Source organism: Rhinolophus ferrumequinum, chromosome 18, assembly GCF_004115265.2.
Source record: "Rhinolophus ferrumequinum isolate MPI-CBG mRhiFer1 chromosome 18, mRhiFer1_v1.p, whole genome shotgun sequence".
NCBI lineage: Eukaryota > Metazoa > Chordata > Mammalia > Chiroptera > Rhinolophidae > Rhinolophus > Rhinolophus ferrumequinum.
In genome coordinates, this window is record NC_046301.1 from 61,816,933 (window position 1) to 61,836,989 (window position 20,057).

Consider the following 20,057-nt stretch of genomic DNA (forward strand, 5'->3'; position numbering starts at 1 on the left):
TGGCCAGGGGCTGGCGGGGGCGAGGGGGCGTGATCAGGGGTTGGGCCCTGGACAGGGCGGGACCGAGGCGGGGCGGGGGTAGGAGGGAACCCGTGAGCGGACTAAGCGATGGTTAGAGCGGCCTCTAGTGGCCACTGAGCAGAAGGCGGCACCACGTGGGTCTGGAATCCCAGCTGAGGACCCGTCCTTGAGCCTCCACCGCCTAGTCTGCGAAACGGGCACAGCCGCAGCAAGCCCTCAGAGTCCGGGGCCTCGCCTTGTCAATCTCCTGCCTCAGTTTCCTCATCTGTCACTGCCACAGAAAGCTCCCTTCCTTGCTTAGACTGGAGGGATTGGGCAATTTTACAGACCCTGTTAGAAGTACCTTAGGTTTTTAAAAATCATTTTATCTTCAGAGATGCTGCAGTAGGTTCTTTACTCATTTCACAGATGGGGAAACAGGCCCCAAGAGGCATAGCCGTCAGTCTCATGGCCACGGGGGTGAGGTGTGGGGACCCAGGATTAGAACCCTGACAGCCCCACAGTGACCACATGCTGAGCTGCCTGTCCTCTTTCAGGAGCTCATTTCACTTCCCCATAAACTTGGAGTCAGCTGAGGCCCCAGGAGCCTGATGGGGGGACTCACGGTGCAGAGGCCTCCAGTTCTGGGGCCGGACATATGATCCCAGCACTCTACTGTCCCTCATGCACAGGAAGTCAGGCAGGGCAGCCCCCACAGAGACTCTGGACTCATCCCTGCTGCCTCTTCCCAGCTCAGGGCAGCACGAGCTCCGCCCCGTCCTCTGCCTTCCTCCCTGGGACCTACCCGCAGGCTGAGCTGCGTTGGTCTCCTGGCTCTGTAGTGTGACTTCCCTTTTCGATCTCATTGCACATCAGGCCATCATTCATGAACCCTGAACACTCCATTCCTGCCACCCCGTTGAACACGTGTGGAAACTGAGGCCCAGAGATGCTGAGGTCAGGATTTGAACCCAGGCAGCCTCCTAAACAGCTCTCGAGTTCGGTGCCACTGTGTCCATCTCTCTGACAACAGGGCTCCAGACTCCCCACACCCGCCACACACACCCCTACCCCAGCCCTGCCCACTGCCTGTAGTGCTCCTGTGTCCCTCTTGCTTCAAGGTCTCAACACATGCTCTTCTCTCTACTTGTGCAGCTTCTCCTCTCTCCTGGCCTGGATGCCTTCTCTCTCTGCTTCATGCTTGAGCCCACACCTGCTCTGGAAGGCCACCAGGTGCCCCGAAGGCTGTTTTATCACTGAGCACCTCTCCTTGCCATTTCACTAACTAAAGGTATTTCTTCATGGCTCTAATGTCTGTCTATCTGACGGGTTTGGCACACAGAAAGTGCTTGGTAAATCCTGAGTGATTGGGGTCTAATGCGGTGTAGATATGACAGCACCAATTTCATGAGACCCTCAGGAGGGGGCAGGATGAGTAGATGTCATTGGGCACCTGGGTTACACTTATGCTGCTTTTCACATCAGATGAGTTCATCCCGTCTGGTTTCCCCACTGCCAGCCGCTGTCCTGGGCACTGTGCTGGGCACTTTGCAGGCCTGTACCCCAGCATCCTGGGGACCCCATCCATGACACCCCACAGGGGATGCTTCCCTGTGCACTTGCTAAATGTCACCCAACTCAAGGGATACCCTGGAATGCCCGCCCAAGACAGAAGAAGGCAAGCTGTGCTCATTAGCCCTCGCTGTGTGACAAATCACCCCAAATGTAGCCACTAAAATGAGGCACGTTTATTATCTCAGTTTCTGTGGGTCAGGAATCCAGCGCCAGCCCAGTTGGGTCCTCTGCTTCACAACCTCTCACGGGCTGCAGGCAAGGTGCCACCAGTGCTGGAGCCTCCTCCGAAGGCTCAGCGTGGGAAGGGTCTTTTCCAAGCTTACTCACTGGTCATTGGCAGCATTCAGTTCTTTTTGGGCCATGAGTCCCCGAGCCTCAGTTCTTTGCCATGTGGGCCTCCCCAGTGAGATAATGTGCTTCATCAGAGCCAGCAAGAGAGGGCCTGCTAGCAAAAGGAGTGGGCACCCTTTATGAATTCATGTGCAATGAACTCCAACAGATGTTAGGTGAAAAGGCAGGGAGGGGGGACAGAGTGTAGAGCGTGCTACAGACTGTGTGACAGGTGTGTGTGTGTGTGCGTGCACACACGCACACGTGCACGTGGATAGGCCCGGTATTGTCCCTCAGAGATTGCCCTATAAGGACACTCAAGATGCTGGTCAAGATGCTTCATACTGTAGGGGGAGATTTCCATCTGGGTACTTTTTTTTTTTTTTTTTTTTTTGTGATAAAACACATGTAGAGTAAAATTGACCATTTTAACCACTTTTAAGTGCACCGCTCAGTGGCATTAAGCACATTCACACTTCTGTGCAGCCGTCCCCACCATCATCTCCAGAACTTTTCATCTCCCCAAACTGACACTCTGTCCCCATTAAACACTAACTCCCCTGCCTTCCCCCAGCCCCTGGCCCCACCGTCTACTTCTTTTCTCCATGGATTTGACCCCTCGGGGGACCTCCTGTGAGTGGGATCACACAGTGTGTGTCCTTCTGTGTCTGGCTTCTCTCACTGAGCATCGTGTCCTCCAGGATCATCCACGGTGTAGCAGGTGTCAGAATGTCTGTCCTTGTTAAGGCTAACACTCCACTGTATGGATGGACCACATTGTGTTTATGTGCTCATCCATCCACGGACACTAGGATTGTGTCTACCTTTGGCTGTTGTGAATTGTGCTGCTATGGACTATTATGTACAGATAGGTATCTGTTTGCGTCCCCACTTCCAGTTCTCTGGGTTTGAAAGGAGTGAAACTGCTGGATCATATGGTGATTCTATACTTAACTTTTTGAGCAACCACCAGACTTTCTGCCCAGGACTACTCCCCTACTTCCAATCCAGTCCAGAGGCTCCTCACCCTATTGGCTAACTCTATACAACCACGCGATCCTAGTTTGCCCAATCAGGCCTTCCATTACCTGGTCATAACAATTGGTTGAACAAGGACATGTGACGAAGGTTGGACCAATCAGAACCTTCCTTGGAACTTTCGCTGCCTCTTGAGGAAGAGGTGCTGACCTTCTGCTGGAGCTGTTCAGCTGATGGTGGGGGTTGACCTGTACCTGTAGCACCATCTTTGTCCCCACAAGATGAGGAGAGTGTTGAGGAAAAAAGCCAAGAGGGGACGACAGAGCAGGGAGGTGGAAAGATGGATGAATCTTTGTGACATTCTTTGATCATCCTGGATCCAGCTGAGCCTGAAACCAGCTGGACCAGTGGGTCTCAACCAGGGGTGATCTGTCCCCCAGGGGACACCAGGCCATGTCTGGGGACATCTGTGGTTGTTACAACCAGGGGTGCTCCTGGCATTGAGTGGATGGGGGCTAGGGATGCTGCTCAACACAAAGAACCATCTGGTCCCAAATGTCAGCCATGCTGAGGGGGAGAACCCTGAGTTAGATCTATCCCTGGACCTTTTAGTTTCATGAGCAAAAAATTCCCATTAAAAAAAAAAAAAAAAGCCAGTTTCAGTTTCTCTGAGTTGCAACCAAAAGATTCTAATCAATTTGGGAGGTAAGACATAGGCAGGGGTTTTTGGAGGTGGAAGCTGCTGATGGCCTGCCTTGGGGCTCCATCCCCATGGAGCAGAGCACCTGTGCAGGATCAGTGACAGGCTGGGAGGGTACGGGTCCGGTCCTATACTTTATTTTTAAAAATAGGCTTAGTTTTAGATCTCTAGAAAAGTTGCAAAGACAGTATGGAGCAATACCTGGAAGCCACTTTCCTCTGTTGTCAGCATCCACATTAGCATGGGACATCTGTCATTGATACATTAGTATTACCTAAAGTGCTCTGTTTTTTCAAACTTCTTTACTTTTCCCTGAATGTCCTTTTTCCGCACCAGGACTCCATCCAGGACCCACATGAAATTTAGTCACCATGTCTCCTTGGGCTCCTCTGGTCTGTGATGGCTTCTCAGACTTTCCTTGTCTTTGACGATCTGGACAGTCTTGAGGGGGACTGGTTGGGTACTTTGTAGATGTCCCTCCATTGGGGTTTGCCTGGTATTTTTCTCAGGGGTAGACCAGGGTGATGGGTTTTTGGAGGATGACCCCAGAGGTTAGGTGCCCTTCTCATCCCATCAGATTCAGGGTCCTTGCTGTCTACATGGCTGATCACAATCAATAGCCACAGAATCTCTCGAGTGAGGGGCCCACTGCTCGGAGCCGAACCCCTGACCTGAACACCAGCAGGCTGGCCACCTCAGTGTTGGGTGTCAGGAGGCCCAGTTGTGACATCTACCACTTCTTTGATGACCAGGGTTGATTATCTTTCTTTTTTCATTTTGGTGAAATTCACATACAAGTCAGAATTTTAAAGTGTACAGTTCAGTGGCATTGAGTGCATTCACAATGTTGTGCAGCTGCCACCTCTCTCTAGTTCCAGAACATTCCATCACCACAAAAGGACACCCCACCACCTTAGCAGTCACCCCCATGCCCCTCCCCAGCCCCTGACAAGCACTAACTCACTTCCTGTCCCTGTGGACGTGCCTGTTCTGGACATTTCACATAAATGGAATCCCACACTGTGTGGCCTTGTGTGTCCGGCTTCTCTCATGAGCCCCGTGTGTTCAGGTCCATCCACGTTGTGGCGAGTGTCAGCGCCTCCCTCCTTTTCACGGCTGAGTGACATTCCCGTGTGTGGACGGGCCACGCTGTGTGTGTCCATCACCCGCTGGTGGACACTTGGGTTGTGTCCACTTCTGGGCTGCTGTGAATCCTTCTGCTGTGAATTTTTTTAAACATTTTACCATAAAGCCCTCACCATATCCCAAGCCCTACTTCAAACACTTAACACATACTGGTCCTCACCAAATTCTCACAAAAATCTGCCAAGGGAGGTGCTATGATTGTCTCCATTTTATCGATGGGCAAACTGAGGCATAGAGACTTTAAGTAACTTGCCTGGGATCGCACGGCTAGTGGGTGGCAGAGCTGGGATTTGAACCCCACAAGTCTTAACCCTGGTGTTGTGCTGCTAAAGCTCCATTCTGCCAGTCAGCCTTGCAGCCCTGGGACAAGCGATGACCAATGCAGGAGGAAGAACACCCCAGACCAGTTCCAGTACCCACCCCCAATTCCTCACCTGTTGGAACCCAAATCCCCACCCTTGCTCCGCAGATTGTGCTGGAAATGCCCCACCTGGGTTTGGGGAGTCTGGCTTCTTCCACAGCCACTGGGACCTGGACATGAGCCAGCCCAGCCAGGCCACCCTGGAATTTCCCCGGGGGGCTGGGCAGATCCAAGGTGAAGGTTCAGGAAGTCCCAGCACAGGTGACATCAGCACTGGGGCAGACAGCCCCAGAGAGGGGAGGGGCTCCATCCACCTCCTTGGACCCTCACCTGGCACTCACATTGCAGGGACCGGATGGATGTGTGGCCTCCCCCACCCCCACCTTGCAGCCGATATCTTCTCCCTTCTGCATTCACCTGCACTACCCCCCCACACCCACCCTAACAGCATCTCTCCTGATGCACTAAACCCCTCATAGATCCTCACTGACCCGGAGACAAAGCCAATGGAGTCCCCCTCATCCGGTGTGGGGCTGGGGGTGAAGGGGCATCCTAAACATCCTCACCCCTCCCCCACCCCAACTCTCCAGCTCTAGCCTGTTTCTTGACAGAAATTCAAAGTTTGGCTCCTACTCTTGGTTTTCCGGCAGCAGCTCAGCCTCCATAGCTTTGTCTTGCCACCAAATCAGTTTCAGCAGTGCAGCCCCTGGGCCTCACGCCATCCAGCCCACGTAGGCAGAGCCAGTGACCTCCAGCCCTAACCCGACTCCACTACTCCATTGCTCCATACCCTTCCCTGGCTTCCATGCCCCGGGGATAAAGGCTTCCCCCTAGCTCTCTGAGGGCCCCATGATCCCAGGCACCCTGCCCAGCCTAACTGCCCTGATGCATGTGTCTGAGTCCTTCCCCTCTGGGCTTGACTGGTGGACAGCTGATCTTCCTTCACGTTCCCACAGGGCACCCCAATCTCAGGGCCCAGCCCTGACTCAGCCTGGGGGTGCTCGGTCAGGTGTCACATTTATCCCTGGCAGCCAGTGCCCCAGCCTCAGCACAGAGGCAGGAAGGCTGGTGTGGGGCGGATCTCAGACCCGTCCAACGGGTTCTCTGTTCCCTGAAGCTGTCCTTGCTCAGAGGAAGTCTTGGCCTTGGTAGGGCCTGGAGGGTCCTGCTCTGGGCTAAGGCCAGGCCAGGACGGTGCCAAGGGAGCTGCAACCCGCCAGCCAGGGCTGCCCAAGGACACCTCCCGGCAAGTGGCAGGTAGGCCGGCGTACAAGGAGGGCGTGGCGGCTGGACCAGGAGGAGGTGGCTTGGCCAGGGGAGGGGGAGGGCGCTGGATAGAGACGGAAATAGAGATTTGGACAGACTGACCGATGGAGAAAGGGAGAGAGAGAGACAGAAATAGGAGGGGGGGGCAAAGGGAGAAGGGAAGGGACCCGCAGAGAGAAGCCAGGGAGCACAGACAAGGCTTGTGCGACCTGGGCAGGCCCCGCCTCTCCTGCCTCAGTTTCCTCTTCTGCACCATGGGAAGGGCTTGACTGGGGCTAGAGGAGAGAAAAGAGGGGCACGTGAGAGGGGACGGGAAAGAGGGGAGGAGCCGCTGGAAGGGGGCGGGAACTGAGCCGCCGGCCAGGGTTGGGGGGCGGCGAGGGGAAGTGGGTGCGGAAAGGAGAAGTGGTGAAGGACCCAGGCCCGGGAGCGCCCGGGTGGGAGGAGGTGTTCCCGCTCCTGGGAACGCCGGGGCTTTCCAGTATGTGGAGAAACAGGAAGTGGCTGCGTCCCCGCCCCCGCTCGGGCGGGGCCCACCTGCCCCGCCTCACCTGCCCAGGTCTGAGAGTCCCCTCCTTCCTGGGCGCGCCCTCCACCGACCTCGGTCTCCAGGACTGCAAGATGGGCGTAGCCGCGGATTCCTTCCCAGCAGGGAAACTGAGGCTGGTGATCTAATCAATGGCATCCCCCAAATGGTAGCCCAAGAATCTTCTCGTGTGCTCACAGGGAAGCCCCCAGGGGAGCCGACCTTGGAGTCTGTGAAGTTTTCTGCTGTTTGAAGTAATGAAAACAGCTGACCTGCACTCGAGGAGCTCACTGCAGATCCTCTCCTGTCTGTGTGTTGGGTCCTCTTACCACGTCCCTTTAGCAGGTGGGGCACTGAGGCTCAGCGAGAGGCAGCGGTTTCCCAGGCCTCCACTGGCCAGGCTCTGGGACCCCATTTCTTCCTGCAGTCTCCCCATGTAGGGCTGCCCAATTTCACCAAAAATACAGGACTCTTGGGTAGATGTGAATTTCAGATATGGGAGGCTACTTCTTTAGTGTAAACACATCCCAAATATTGCTTGGGAAGTACTTACACTAAAAAAATTACCCTTCGTGTATCTGTAATTAAAATGTAACTGGGTAGCTGGGTTTTATCTGGTGACCCTAATTCTACGAGTCTGGTCACAGACCCTGGGGGGACATTTAAGGGCTCCCTGCATGGAACAGGGGCAGTGGGAGGGTTGGGGGACGAGGGTCTTTGACTTCAAACAGCCTCACCAAACAGACCTCTGGCCTCTCATGAGCGCTGTCCCCACCGCAGAGGGGCTTTGGGCACATGTGACCATTGAATGTTCACTTAGGTGACCCTGAGGTTCAGAATCGTTACCTACAGACATGGTAATGGCTAAATACGAGGCACTGCTCACTTAACTTTCTGAACATCCTAGGAGGCAGCTACTATTATCACCACCATCCCCATTTTACAGGTGGGGAAACAGAGGCACAGAGAAGTTAAGTAACTTTCCGGGGTCACACAGCACACAAGCACAGCTGCACCAGGGCCGGGCCTGGAGTTCCAGAACCGTGTCCCTCCTGCTCTCCCAGGCTGCCTCTTGCGATTCCCTGGAAATCCCCGAATCTGACTAATTCCCTAGACATCCCCAGACTTGGCAGATTCCTCCATGCTGAGATGGCTGGACCCACCCCAGCATGGGCAAACTGCCCCTACTTCAGGCGAAATTACCAGTAAAGACCTCGTGGTTTCCTGGGGTGGATGTGGCAGAGGTCGAGTCCACACCTCCCAGGCTGCTTGCAGTGATCTCAGGCCAGCTACTGACCAGTTCTGCACCTCCGTTTCCCCACTGGCGAAATGCAGGTAACACCAACCCCTGCCTCCTCCAAGTGCCATGGTGGGAGCAGGGCCGGCCGCTCAGGGGTGTGACTCAGACTTTGTCCAGGCCCCGCACTCAGGGCTCAGGGGACCCCTGCTCGGTTTAACTTCTGCTGTCACTGTCTTGAAATTCTGAACCCATTCTGAACAAGGGGCCCTGCGTTGTCATTTTTCATTGGTCCCTTTGTGGCTGGTAGTGTGTGGGAGGAACTCGGAAAATGCAACCAGATGCCCTCCATCCCTCAAATCGGCTTGTTCGCCCTTTTGAATCTTCAGTGTCTGTTGCTCAGTTTGATTTCTTTTCATAAGCTCTGAGAAGTAGTTTCAAAATCACGGTTATAACCCAAATTGCCAAAAACTATGCATACCAAAGTGAAGCTTACTCTGGATAAATCACATCTCCTCTCTGGGTCTCAGTTTCCTCATCTTCTCCCTTGTGCTTGTGTATTTGGGTACAGGAGGTCCTTGGCCTAAATTTTGTAGGGGAAACAGGTTTTAAACACACTCTTCTCCCTTACCAGACCAGGCCTTTGAACAGCTTTTACACTTTGCCTGGACTGCCTTTCCTACTCTTGTCTGTTTGGTGAACTCCTACTTGAACTTCAAAGCCCCAGTGTCAACATCTCCTCCTCCTCGCAACCCTCCATGCTGCCCTAGGAGGAGACTTCACCCTTCCCTCATCCCCATGCCTGATCTTGCAGATGGGAGTGTTTGGGCCTGGTTCTGTCTCCCCTAGAATGGGGTTTTCCTGAGGATAGGGGAGAGAACTCAGTCTTCTCTGGGGCCCTGCCTTTGCTTAGCTCAAGGCCAGGCACAGAGCAATATCCACAAGAGCACATGGAGAGGTGACCTCTAACTTCAGGGGGTTGGAATGGGTGTAGGAGGCCTCTGGCTGGTGGTGAGGTGGGTCCAGGGAGAGGGTAGCAGCCTTCAATGCTGCTAACCCTGCTGGGGATGGGGTGGTGCCTCCTGCACTGGATCTGCTTGGACTGGCCCCCCCCCCCAATGGTGGGTCCAGTGGGCTCCAGTCACAGGAAGACTGCTGTCTGTGCCAGGGCCCATCCCACCCTCTTCCTGGTAGTGCAGTAAATCCTGGCATCATCTGCATCAGGCCCTTGGAAGCCCTAGTGGGGACAGAGCCAGCAGGGAGACACCCAGGTCCCCATGGCCCTGCCCAAGAGGATCCTGTGCTTTCTCGTGGTGGCCCCTGGGATCTATCAGACCCTCTGATGTGCCAGGCTCTGTGTGGGGAGCTCCAGGGTCCAAGAACTCCCGTTTGGGTGAGGAGACAGATTAAAGAGCCGAATACTATTGGTGCGGAGGCAATAAAGGGAGGGAGGATGACTAGAGGGCCAGGGGCAATTTCAGATAATTGGGAGGAAGTCTCTGAGAAAGAGGCTTTAGAGGCAAGATCTGGTTTATACAAGAACCCCAATGGTTTAAAGGTCAGGGGTGAGAGTGTACCAGGGGAGGGCACAGCCAGTGCAAAGTCCTGGAGGTTGGACTGGTTGGTTCTATACTCATGCTGCATAGGAGAAAACTGAGGCTCGCAAGGGTAAACCACGATCTAGGATATGAACGTCAGTTGGTGGGGTTGGGATTCGAACCTACGGCCTTTGAGTCCCAGACCCCTCAAGGGGCTCAGGGGCCAAGGTCCGCCTGGGATGGTCCAGCCCCGGACCACGCCCCGCCCCAGGGGCCCCGCCCCGCGGCATGACCGGAAGTGCGCGGGCTCCCCCAAGATGGCGCCCGAAACCCGGAAGTGAGCGAGGCCGTGGGGAAGCTCGGTGAGACGGAGGCGCCGCGGGCTCCGAGCCGGCCGGACCCGGGTCCGAGGTGAGGCGCGTCCGGCCTGACCCCAACCTAACTCCGCCGTCCCCGCCCAGCCCGAGCCGGGTTCCCCGGTCCGCGCGGGCGCGGGCACCCCGCGGCCGCCCGCGCCCGGGGCCGAGGGTTCCGGGGTTCCGGGGCTGCGGGCGGGGGGAGCGCGGCGGCGTGTCCCCGCCCTCCTCGGAGAACCCCCTACACCGCTCTCCGCCGTGAACCCTGACCCCTCCCTCTGCCGCGACCCTTTTACCTAGTTCTCCGCCGTTAATCCTCCCTCGACCCCTCCCTCCTCGGTGACCCCCGACCCCGCCGCCTGCCGCGACCCCCGCCTCTGCGCTGCTGTATGAACCCTGTTCGACGCGTGTCCGCGGTGACTCCCCAGCCTTTCCTTTCCTCTTTCCTTGGTGACCCCCCCAACCCCGCTCATCGGTGATGCCCTGACCACTTCTTGGTGACCCCCAAACTTTACTTTGGTGACTCTTGACCCCGCACTTTTCAGCGACACTCCAGCAGTTTGTGACCCCCACCTCCTAACCTTTCCTTTGCGATTCCCTGACCCCTTCCTTCTTGTGACCCCAGCTTCCCCCTTTCTGGGGGTCCCCTGATCTCTCCCATCTTGGTGGCCCCTGACCCCAGGCTCCTTGGTGATCCTGCCCCTTTCTCCTCAGTGTTCCTCCTCCCAGGACCCTTTCTTTCCTGGCTTTGGTTCCCCTACTCCAGGAGGGGCAGACTCTCTGGGCTTTGGACTGGGGGCCTTGGTGGTGTCAGCTGACCTGGCTGAGCATGTTGGAGTGGGAGTGTCACCCGGATCTGGCATAGGAACCGGCTGCCAAGGATGGGCGGGAGTGGGTGGGATGAGGGTGTGCAGAGATGGCCCCCACCCCAGAGGTGGGTGGACAGGGAAGGCAAAGCTGCCAGTCGGGTCCTGCCCACCAGTTCTGCTTCCCAGCACCCCAGAGCAGGAGTCTGGTGAGGCCCGGAGGGACTGGGCGTGGACTGCCAGGCGGGAGCCCAGGGAGGCAATGGGGTGTCTCCTGGCATGACATTATTAAGGTCCTAGAGAAGGAAGAAGACTGAGTCTGTAAAATGTGTGTCTGGGACAACCCTGGCTTCTGCTTCTGGAATGCGCCCTGGACCCGCCTGCCCCAGTGTCCTTCCTCTGCGCCCACTGCCCCGCCATGCCGGGTTTGGCCATCTGTTTGCACCTAGTAGAGGAGGGTACCCAGTCAGAAGCCAGTCTGTGTTGAAGCTTGCTGGCAATTTGGGGGGTGGTGAGTGTTTCACAGTGCTGCCGAGGGGTTTGGTGTTGGACTGAATCTAGCTGGGAGCCTGCCTGCCTACTGCTAAGGGTCTGTCCCTGTGGTGCTTCAGAAAGCTTCAAGGAAAATGGGGCTAGGGCTCGGGGACCACAGACCCCAGAGGGAAGAAAGGCTGCCTGTCACAGGCACTGAAACCCCAGAGGTGGTCGGAGGCCAGCCGGTCTTTACATGTGAGGCCTGGCCCTTCCTCCAGGCCAGGCATCCTAGGGCTGGACCTGGTCCTGTGGTGGCTTTTCCCTGCCTCTGGCCTTGCGTGCCTGGCTGTGGGGGGCACTGTGCTGCTGAGGACCCTGTGAGTGGAGGAGGGATCCATTGCCCCTGTCTTTGAGGCTGAGCCCTGGGGTCCCATTGGCCAGTGCATCCTTTCTTCCAGGCACCCTGGAATTTCCCAGAGGAGGCCCTGGAGGTTTGTAATGGCTGCTCTGGGCTCTGCTTGGAACCACTGTCCCCACAGCACAGTCCTTGAGTCCTTGTGAGAACACTGAATGTGAAATCTGGGTGGGCGGGCCGGGGAGGGCAGGCCAGGCAGGGGGACCCCAGGGGCCCCCCATGGTGGGGGAGGTGTAGGCAGGCACCTGTCAGACCCCATGGGAGCCTGGTGAGCGCTAGCCATTGTCCCCTAGCCATTGTTCCTGGGGACAAGCGAGTGCTGGGATGAAGTGGTGGGGGTGGGGAAGGTGCGCTAGGATTTTGGAAGTCGTGAGGGCGCTTTTGTTTAACTCTTGAGTGTCTGAGCAGATGTCTGCTCACACCTGCTTGGAGCCAGGATGGCTTGGAGTGTGTGTTGGAGTGTGTGTTGCGGGGAGACGTTTGTGCCGTGGCAGAGGGGTGGGGAAAGCCCCGGGGCCCAGACTAGGGGCAGGGTTTCCAGAGGAGGCAGTTGGCTTTGAAGTTGGGATGGGCAGGGCGGGCTGCAGGTGGCAGGTGGGCAGCCCAGAGCTAGTGCTCTTCAGCTGTGTGACCTTGGGCCAGTCACCACTGCCACCTGGAGGGAACTGAGGCTGGACGCCCACAGCCCACAGCCCTGTCCCCACCAGGGCGTGACCAACTTGGTCACAATTGGTTCAGCTTGGATCTAGCAAGTCTCAAACGCCCCTCCAGCAGGGGCCGGGCCGGAAATGCTGACCCGGCGCAGGGCTCTGGCCGCAAGCTCTGGCCGCGTGAGCAGGCTTGGTGGGTGAATAAAGAGGCAACTGTGTCCAGTCCCCTGAGGCCACCTCCCCCTAGGATGGCCTCCCCCTGATGAAGCCTTTACGGCCCTGGGCAGGGGTAATGTGATCTCAAAGTGTAAACACAGTGCCAGGCTGACACAGCAGGGTGGGGTGGCAGTCCCCCGTGGCACTACAGCCCCAGGTATGTGTGTGTGTGCGTGTAGATGTTTGTGGCATGTGCACACGCATGGGTGTGAGAACATATGTGCATGTCATCTGAGAGCATTGTGTGTTTTGTGCTCATGAGTGCACACGTTTGTGTCCATGTTTGTGTGTGTACATGTGAGTGTGCTCTTACATGTGTGGGCATGCATGTGAACACGCGTGTGTCATGTGTGAGTATGCACGTGCCATTGTCGTGGGCAGGCTCGGCACATCTCCAGCTACTGTCCCCCGCCAGGGGCAGTGTGGTCAGACTGTAGGCAGGCTGGGCACGTCCGACCGCGATGTGGCTGGAGAGCGGTCACCACACTCGATCCAGGCCCAGCTTCCTGGTCTGCCCAGGCCCGTGCTCGTCTTGGAGTCTTGGTGTCCACGGGGCACCTGGCACACATGGGTCCCCTCTCCCCTGAGTGGAACCCCCAGTTCCTGTTCTTTGGAAGTGCCCTCCCCCTCTCTTGCCGCTGGCAGGTCTGTCCCACATGACAAGCCATGGCTGCGGCAGAAAGCAGACTTCCTTCAGCATCCTTCCGATGGTGACAGCCACCCCTTGGTCGCCAGCTTCCATCACTGGGAAGTCTGGCCACACTGCTGGCAGGCGCGTGACTCAGGTGAGGGCCCAGACTGTGGTTTCTGTTGCTGGGGCTCCGTCACCTGCTGCCCTGGTCTCGCCAGGCCCCCTGGGGAGGCAAAGACAAGACCTACCATTGGTTTGTGTTCTATAATGTGGGTGGGCCCCAAAAGTGATGCCCAGTGAGAGACGCCGGGCACAGAGGCCACAGTGTGGGATTCCGTGTCTGGGAAACGTCCAGAATGGGCACCTCCACAGGCAGGCCGTGCGTTAGTGATTGTCGGGGGGTAGAAGTGACTGCTGATGGGGACAGAGCTTCTTTTGGGGGGATGGAACGCTCTGGAACTAAATAGAGGTGCTGGTTGTACGACTCTGAATGTACTAACGCCACTGAGCTGTGTGTGCACTGAATGGGTAAGTGTGTGTAAGAGGAAGCCTTGTCTCCACTGGGGAAGCAAAGTGTTACAAAAGGCAGAGAAAGGAGAGCCTGTGCTGGCCCCGCCAGTGCCCATGTGTTGTGGCCTGAGCATGGCTCCCCCTGGCAGCTCACATGCAGGCACTTCTCACGGCCCCGTGGGGAGGGCAGAGACGGTGCCATTTCCCATTTTTCGGGGGAGAATGAGGCTCCCTGTGTGCTCCTCACCAAGCCCCCGGTTTGCCCCAAACCGCTGCTGGGGCAGACGAGGCGTGCGTCGTGCAGGAGGTGGCCCAGGTCCAGGGGCACTGTGGGTAGGATGTGGGCGGCTGGGGGCGGGCCCAGGAGGCAGCTCCTCCCTGATGTCAGGCCCAGTAGGAGGTGATGGGCTAGGGGCTGGCACTGCCCTGGGTGTCCCATAGGTACCCCTTATGATACCAGGTGACAGAGGGACGGGAGTGACCCCAGGAAGTTGATGCTGAGTACCTCCTGGGTCAGCTGTGGGGGTTGCTGTTCCTCTGTGCTACCCAAGGGGCAGAAAGAGTGTCCTTAGTGTGGCCGCTAAGGACATGGCCCAGGGAGGCCAAGTCCCCTAGGGGGAGGCAGCCCCTGAGGGAAGGTGTGTGTATTTGGCCCTTCGCTGTGTGCTGGGTGGTCTGCCCAGTGCCTCTTAGGGCCCAGGGTCTCTGATGTTTGTCAGGTGTCCCCTGCGAGCCCGGAACCCAGCTGCTCTCCATATATAGGGTTCCCGTGCCTCCCAGAACATGCTTGCCACTAACCTGCAGCCATGCTGCACCCTTCCCTGTGGCTGGGTGGGCATGTAGAGTCAGCCCCCAGTTTCCCATCTGATTGGCTTCTGTCCCCATAGGAGCAAATCCCAAGTGAAACCAAAACAGGCCTCACTCCCCTTGTTCCAAGGTCTGGGGAGTGATGCCTCCATGCTGGAAGGAGGTCACCACACATCTGGGTGTCCTCTCCCAGGTCAGAGGTTATTTGTTGACACAGGAAGCTGGGATGGCCGGGAGGAGCTGGGGTCAGCTCTGGTCCCAGCGGGCAGTACACTTATGGCCCTGAGTCGTCAGTCGCTGCGGCAGAGGTGGCCCAGAGGCACTGTGTCCCTCCTGGCTGAGTCTGGCCAGAGCAGCAGGTGTCTTCTTCTTCTGCATAAGAGGTTAACTGCCAGGGAAGGCTGGTCCCTGGGGGCTGGGACAGCGCAGATGTCAGGTGGGGAAGTCAGGATCTGCTCAGCAGGCCTGCTCCAGTGTCAGGGTGTCCTCCTTGGCGGTTTGGGGGTGCACCTCTGCTCTGGAAGCTATGGAGTTGGGGATGCAGGACCCCTTCCTGCCCCCGCCTGGCTTGTGGTGGGTCTGAGTTTGGTCCTGGCCGCACGGAGCCTCTCCTGGTGTCACCAATGAGTATGTGAGTTGGCCTGTCAAGCAGCATTTTTTGGAGTTTCCATCAGATTCTGGCCCACCAGGACCTCGGCCCACTGTTTTGGGGAGGCTCAGAGTGAGTGAGCCCCCAGGTGGAATCAGGGACAGCCTTGGGGGTTCCTGGGTGATAACAGGAGGGCTGGGTTGCTCTGTGGGAACCTGGAGGAAGGCGCCCCAGAGGGCGGGCTGGGTGTGAGGCCTGGACTGCCAGCTTTGAGAAATCAGGGGCTGCCACCCCCAAATCCAGACCTGCCACTTCTCTTGAAAAACCAGCCTGTCTGGAAGCCTGGGCCGCATTCCTGCACCAGCCCGGCCCCCCCATGGCCTGGCCCCTCTGCTGGCTCTGGGGAGGCTCCCAGGAGAGGGGCCACCTGGGCTCCACTGCTCCAGGCACCTGCAAGGGGCAGAGCCCGCGTCTCCAGAGCCTGGTCCTGTGCAGGGCCTTGCTGCCCACCGGTCCACTCACTAGCGAGCTGTGTGCTTTTTCAGTAACAGCCTCAGAGCCCTTGCTGTCCCAATCCTGGGACCTGTGGACATGTCACCTCACGGGAGGGGTGATGATGGATTCCCAGGGAGACCAGGGTCCTCATAAGCAGAAAACTTTCTGCCCTGGAGGCTGGAGGGGAGCGGGAGACTTGAGGCTTGAGGAGGCTGCTGCTGGCCGGCTGTGAAGATGGGGTCGGTCAGCATGTTGACTGGGATATGAGCAGGTGGCCTCCAGAAGCTGAGACCCAGCCCCTGCCAAGCACTGTGTGCTGACTGTCCCCGGCCCTGTGGCAACTGCCTGTACTGGATTCTTCCTAGAGGGCGCAGCACAGATCCCAGCGTGGGAGCCCGAAGCCGAGGCCGCGGGCTGGCCTGGATTTCCCGCCACAGGCTGAGTGACGGAGGACCCACGTGTGCCGTTTTAAGCTGCCAAGTTGTGGTCACTCATCACAACAGAAGGAGAAACAGGACCAGTCTCCGTTGGCAGCTCCTGGGGTTCCTGCTACTGCAATTTAGGGGCCTCTGCCTTCTTTCCAGAGAGGGGCACAGGGTTTAGCCCAGCGCAGGTGTCTCTTGAGCAAGGTCAGCGTCCCGGAGCCCAGCCTGAAGCCAGGAGGGGCCTGCTTCTCCTTTGGGACACCAGCGCCCTTCAGGCTGGGGCAAAGGTCCATTGTAATGATCTTGGCACCACGCTGGATCGAAGGAGGCCAAGGGGGGTGCTGACTGATCAGGCCACTCATCTGGGATTCTTGTGACCTGGCTGTGGGCAGCACCAGCTGCTGTCCCCCTCAGGGCACTCCGAAGGGCTGGGGGAAGAGACCTGGCATGCCGGATGGCTTGAGGCACACCTGACATCAGAGGGATGGCAGCAAGTGCCCGGAGGGACAGTCTATCCTCTGCATGGAGCCTGACACTGTGCACATCAGTGTCAAAGGACCAGGAAGCTGGGGCCCGTGGGCTTTGGCTTAACATGTGCGCCGGGAAAGACGATCTGGGGCTTAGAGGGGGCCACAAGCTTGGTGTGCCTAGACCTGTTTAAAGACCACAAGGAAGCCCAGGACCTGAGCAGACACTTCCTGGGAGAGGAAGCCTCACGGAAGACGCCTTCTGCTGGAGGCTGCAGGACGGCCGTGTCCTTGGGAACTCAGATCCTGACCCTGCTGCCTGAGCTGCTGTGTGGGCACCCGCCTCGCCAGTGGCTGTCGGAGCATCGCCATTCAGCCTCGCCCTGCGTGGGGCTGTCACGAGGGCCACTGCCTGGCCAGCTGATCTGTTCTGGATAGGTAGACGGGTCTGTGAACCTGTGGTCAACAGATGCAGTGGTCAGAGACAGCCAGCCACAGGCGACTCAGAAACGGTGCCCCTGGAGCCCAGCCTGAGGCCTCCTTTTCTCCATAAGTGTTTGTTTCGCCGAATATCACTCCTTAAATATGGGCTCAGTTCTGCTTTCCCAGGTGCAGTTTCTCCTGCTGGCTGGCTGGCTGTTGGGGTGTATGTGTGGCTGGGAGTGGGGGCACAGCACCAACATCGCTGCATGCTTTGTCTGCTGGGTCTGTCCTCAGGCACGTGCTTATCCCCGAGCTGGGTGCCCAGGCCAACAGCAATGTTCCAGGGTGGCATAAGGGGTCACTGTCACTGTGCGTGTGCCATGTGCCGGCCCCCACATGGTCAAGCTCTGCTGTTTTTGCTCTTGGGGGTCAGCCTGGGGTGCCAGGCTGTGCAGCCACCCCTGCCAGGGCCTTCTCCGTTCACTGTCTGCTTACTGGTCCTCCATTCAGCCAGGTGTTAATGGTGCCAGGGTGTCAGCTGAGCCCCCCCTCCCCCCGCTCGGCTCTTCGGAGAAGCTGTGGGATTCCCCGCCATCTTGCTGGGTAGGGCGGCCACCTGGTGCCTCGGCCTGGCGCGTGGGGGCTCCATATCCAGCAGTACAGGCTGTGTCAGTTCAGACACCCCCTTTGTGTGAAGCGCCTGAGCTCGGCCCGGTGGGGAACCTGTGGGTGCCATGGGATCCTGCAGGCCACTTTTCACCACCTTGAGAGCACAGCTGGAGGTTCGACCCTGGCCTGCACTCTCGGGGGGGGGGGGGGGGCTTTCGAGCCGCTCACCTTGTGCTCCTTGTCCCAGATGGATAGGCTCACCCCCATCCCACCCTGACCGCGTGTGCATGGGGCCAGGCTCCTGCTGTCTTTGGCATGCCAGAGCTGCCGCAGTCCAGACGTCTCCTGGGGACTCTGTAGAAATCTGATGTTACATGCTTGATGCCATTCTGGCCCCGTCAACCTTGCTCCCAGCCCCCAGGCATCACTGGGATTCGGGCCGAGGGTCAGATTGGCTCCCGCTGGGTTTTGCAGCTGCCTCCTGTCCTAGTGTCCTGGGGCGGCCATACAACTGACCACAGGCAGCTTAAACCATAGAGATTTGTGCTCTCCAGAGGCCACACGTCCGAGATGAAGGTGTCACAGGGCTGTGCTCATTCTGAAGGCCCCAGGGAGCGTCCTTCCTGCCTCTTCCAACTTCTGGGAACTCCTGTGTCCCTGGGCTTGTGGCCGCAGCACCCCATCTCTGTCTCTGTCTTCATGTGGCTTCTCTCTCACCATGTGACTGTGTCCTTCTCCCCTTGTTACAAAGACACCAGGCTGTGCATTAGGCCCACTGTGTTCCAGCATGACCCCATCTTAACCAATTTCATCTGCAAAGACCCTATTCCTAATGAGGACCTGCCCACCGGCTCCCGGTAGATATGAGTATGGAGCCCGGTTGCCCCATTACACCTCATCTATCTCACTGCTTCCCCCCTGCACCGTGGGGCTTTCTACAAATCTGCAACCCTGCCATCATTCACCAGCTGTCATCCAGTCCCCTGCTGGCTCTTGGGCGCTGGGGTCTCACCCTGGCCGCATGTTCCCCTTTTCCTGCCTTCTTCCTGTGTGTCCTACCCCAGTATATCCTGGCCTCAGTGCAGCATTCAGTAGGTGGGGAATGGGCGCCTGAGACTTTGGGGAGGAAAGAGCCACCACGTCCCGCAGACCCCCCCCCCCACTTCCCTTTGTTCTTGGGGTAGCCCACTCACGGAGGTGGCTTTCCAGGGGCACATGCATCCTTGGGGGCGCCTGGGAGAGCTGAGCTGTGCTGTGCGAGCTGTGCCCAGGAGCCCAGGCAGAACTTCATTGTGGGGCTGGTGCCCTCAGGACCAGGCAAGGGTCTCACCTCACGCTGAGTGCTGCTGGCTGGGCCCCTCTGCCCATGCCTGCCCGTGTCTGTCCCCAACTTCATGTCCAGTTGCAGCTGGGCAGCTCCATCTAGGAGCAGAGCAGCCTGTCCCTTGTTGGGTCCCTCACTGGGGATTGATCCCAGGTTGCCCCTGACCCATGAGGCGAGGAGGAAGCTGCCCACCCACAGCTCTGCGGACTCCATGATGTCCCTCCTCCCAGACAGTCCCAGGACCACGGCAGGCCCGGGCAGGCCTCTGGAACCACCAGGGCGTCTGCCCTAATAGCTGAGCCCTGGGGAGCCTCGCCCATCCCTGCTCCGCCCCCGTCTGGATCCCAGGGTCTTCACTCAGAGCCTGAGGGAAGGGTGGCTGGAGGGGCTGCCATCCTGCATCCGGTGGGAGGTCAGCAGGTCCCTGCTGCCGGAGTGGTGGTTCTGTGGGGACAGCCTCGTCCTGGCTTAGCAGGACACCGATAAGGTGACAGGTGGCCAGCGGGGTCCAGGCACCACCAGGTGGAGGGTCCGGGCAGCCATCTCACAGTGTTTGAGGGCTGATCTGGTAGCTCAGTGTGTGGTGAGCCCCTCGGCCTGTCCTGGGGGCACAAGCCCCGTGGCGAGGTCCAGTCGGGGTAACAGGGCCATGCGGGCTCAGCATGGAGGCCAGGGCGTGCCCTGGGGGGTCAGACTTTCCTAGATTTCGGCCTCTCCCCACCTTCCACCCGCAATGGTCCTGTCTGGGCCACTGCTTTTTGATCTTTGTCTTCTACGATGATTCATTTGAAAACCTGATCTCAGAAGGAAATCCTGGGAGCATAAACTACGGTAGTGACTGCAGGCCCCTCCCTGCGGGGAGCACCCACACTTCACCTGTCATGAGCCGCCGCCCGGTCTATAAATACCAGGCCCACTGCTTGGCGCTCTGATCTTTGGCCCCAAGAACCTGCCGGGTGCCTTCTGGGGTCATCCTGGGGCAGCTGGGAGTTCCCAGGGATGAGGCACATTCACGCTTTGGAGCTTGGGGATGGGGGCAGGGTCCAGAGCTTAGGGCTGCGGGGTGTGTCAGCAGACACCAGAAAGTAAGGGGATGGGACAGGCTGTGTTTGTGGGGCGTGGGGGAGCAGGAAGCCTGCGGAGTAGAGTTTCCAGGGCAGCGACAGTTGATACTTGACCTGGTTATCAGAGGAAGGGGACACT

At 58.1% G+C, this 20,057-nt stretch overlaps 1 protein-coding gene across 1 annotated transcript in view; it reads left to right on the forward strand.

Moving 5' to 3' along the window:
• Window positions 1–9,958: 9,958 nt before the first annotated feature.
• The window catches only part of SBNO2 (strawberry notch homolog 2), a 47,180-nt gene continuing 37,081 nt past the window's right edge, over window positions 9,959–20,057 (forward strand). The window contains exon 1 of the mRNA XM_033134146.1: window positions 9,959–10,068. The gene's annotated coding sequence lies outside the window, so the exon portion shown is untranslated. The remainder of the gene's footprint in view (window positions 10,069–20,057) is intronic.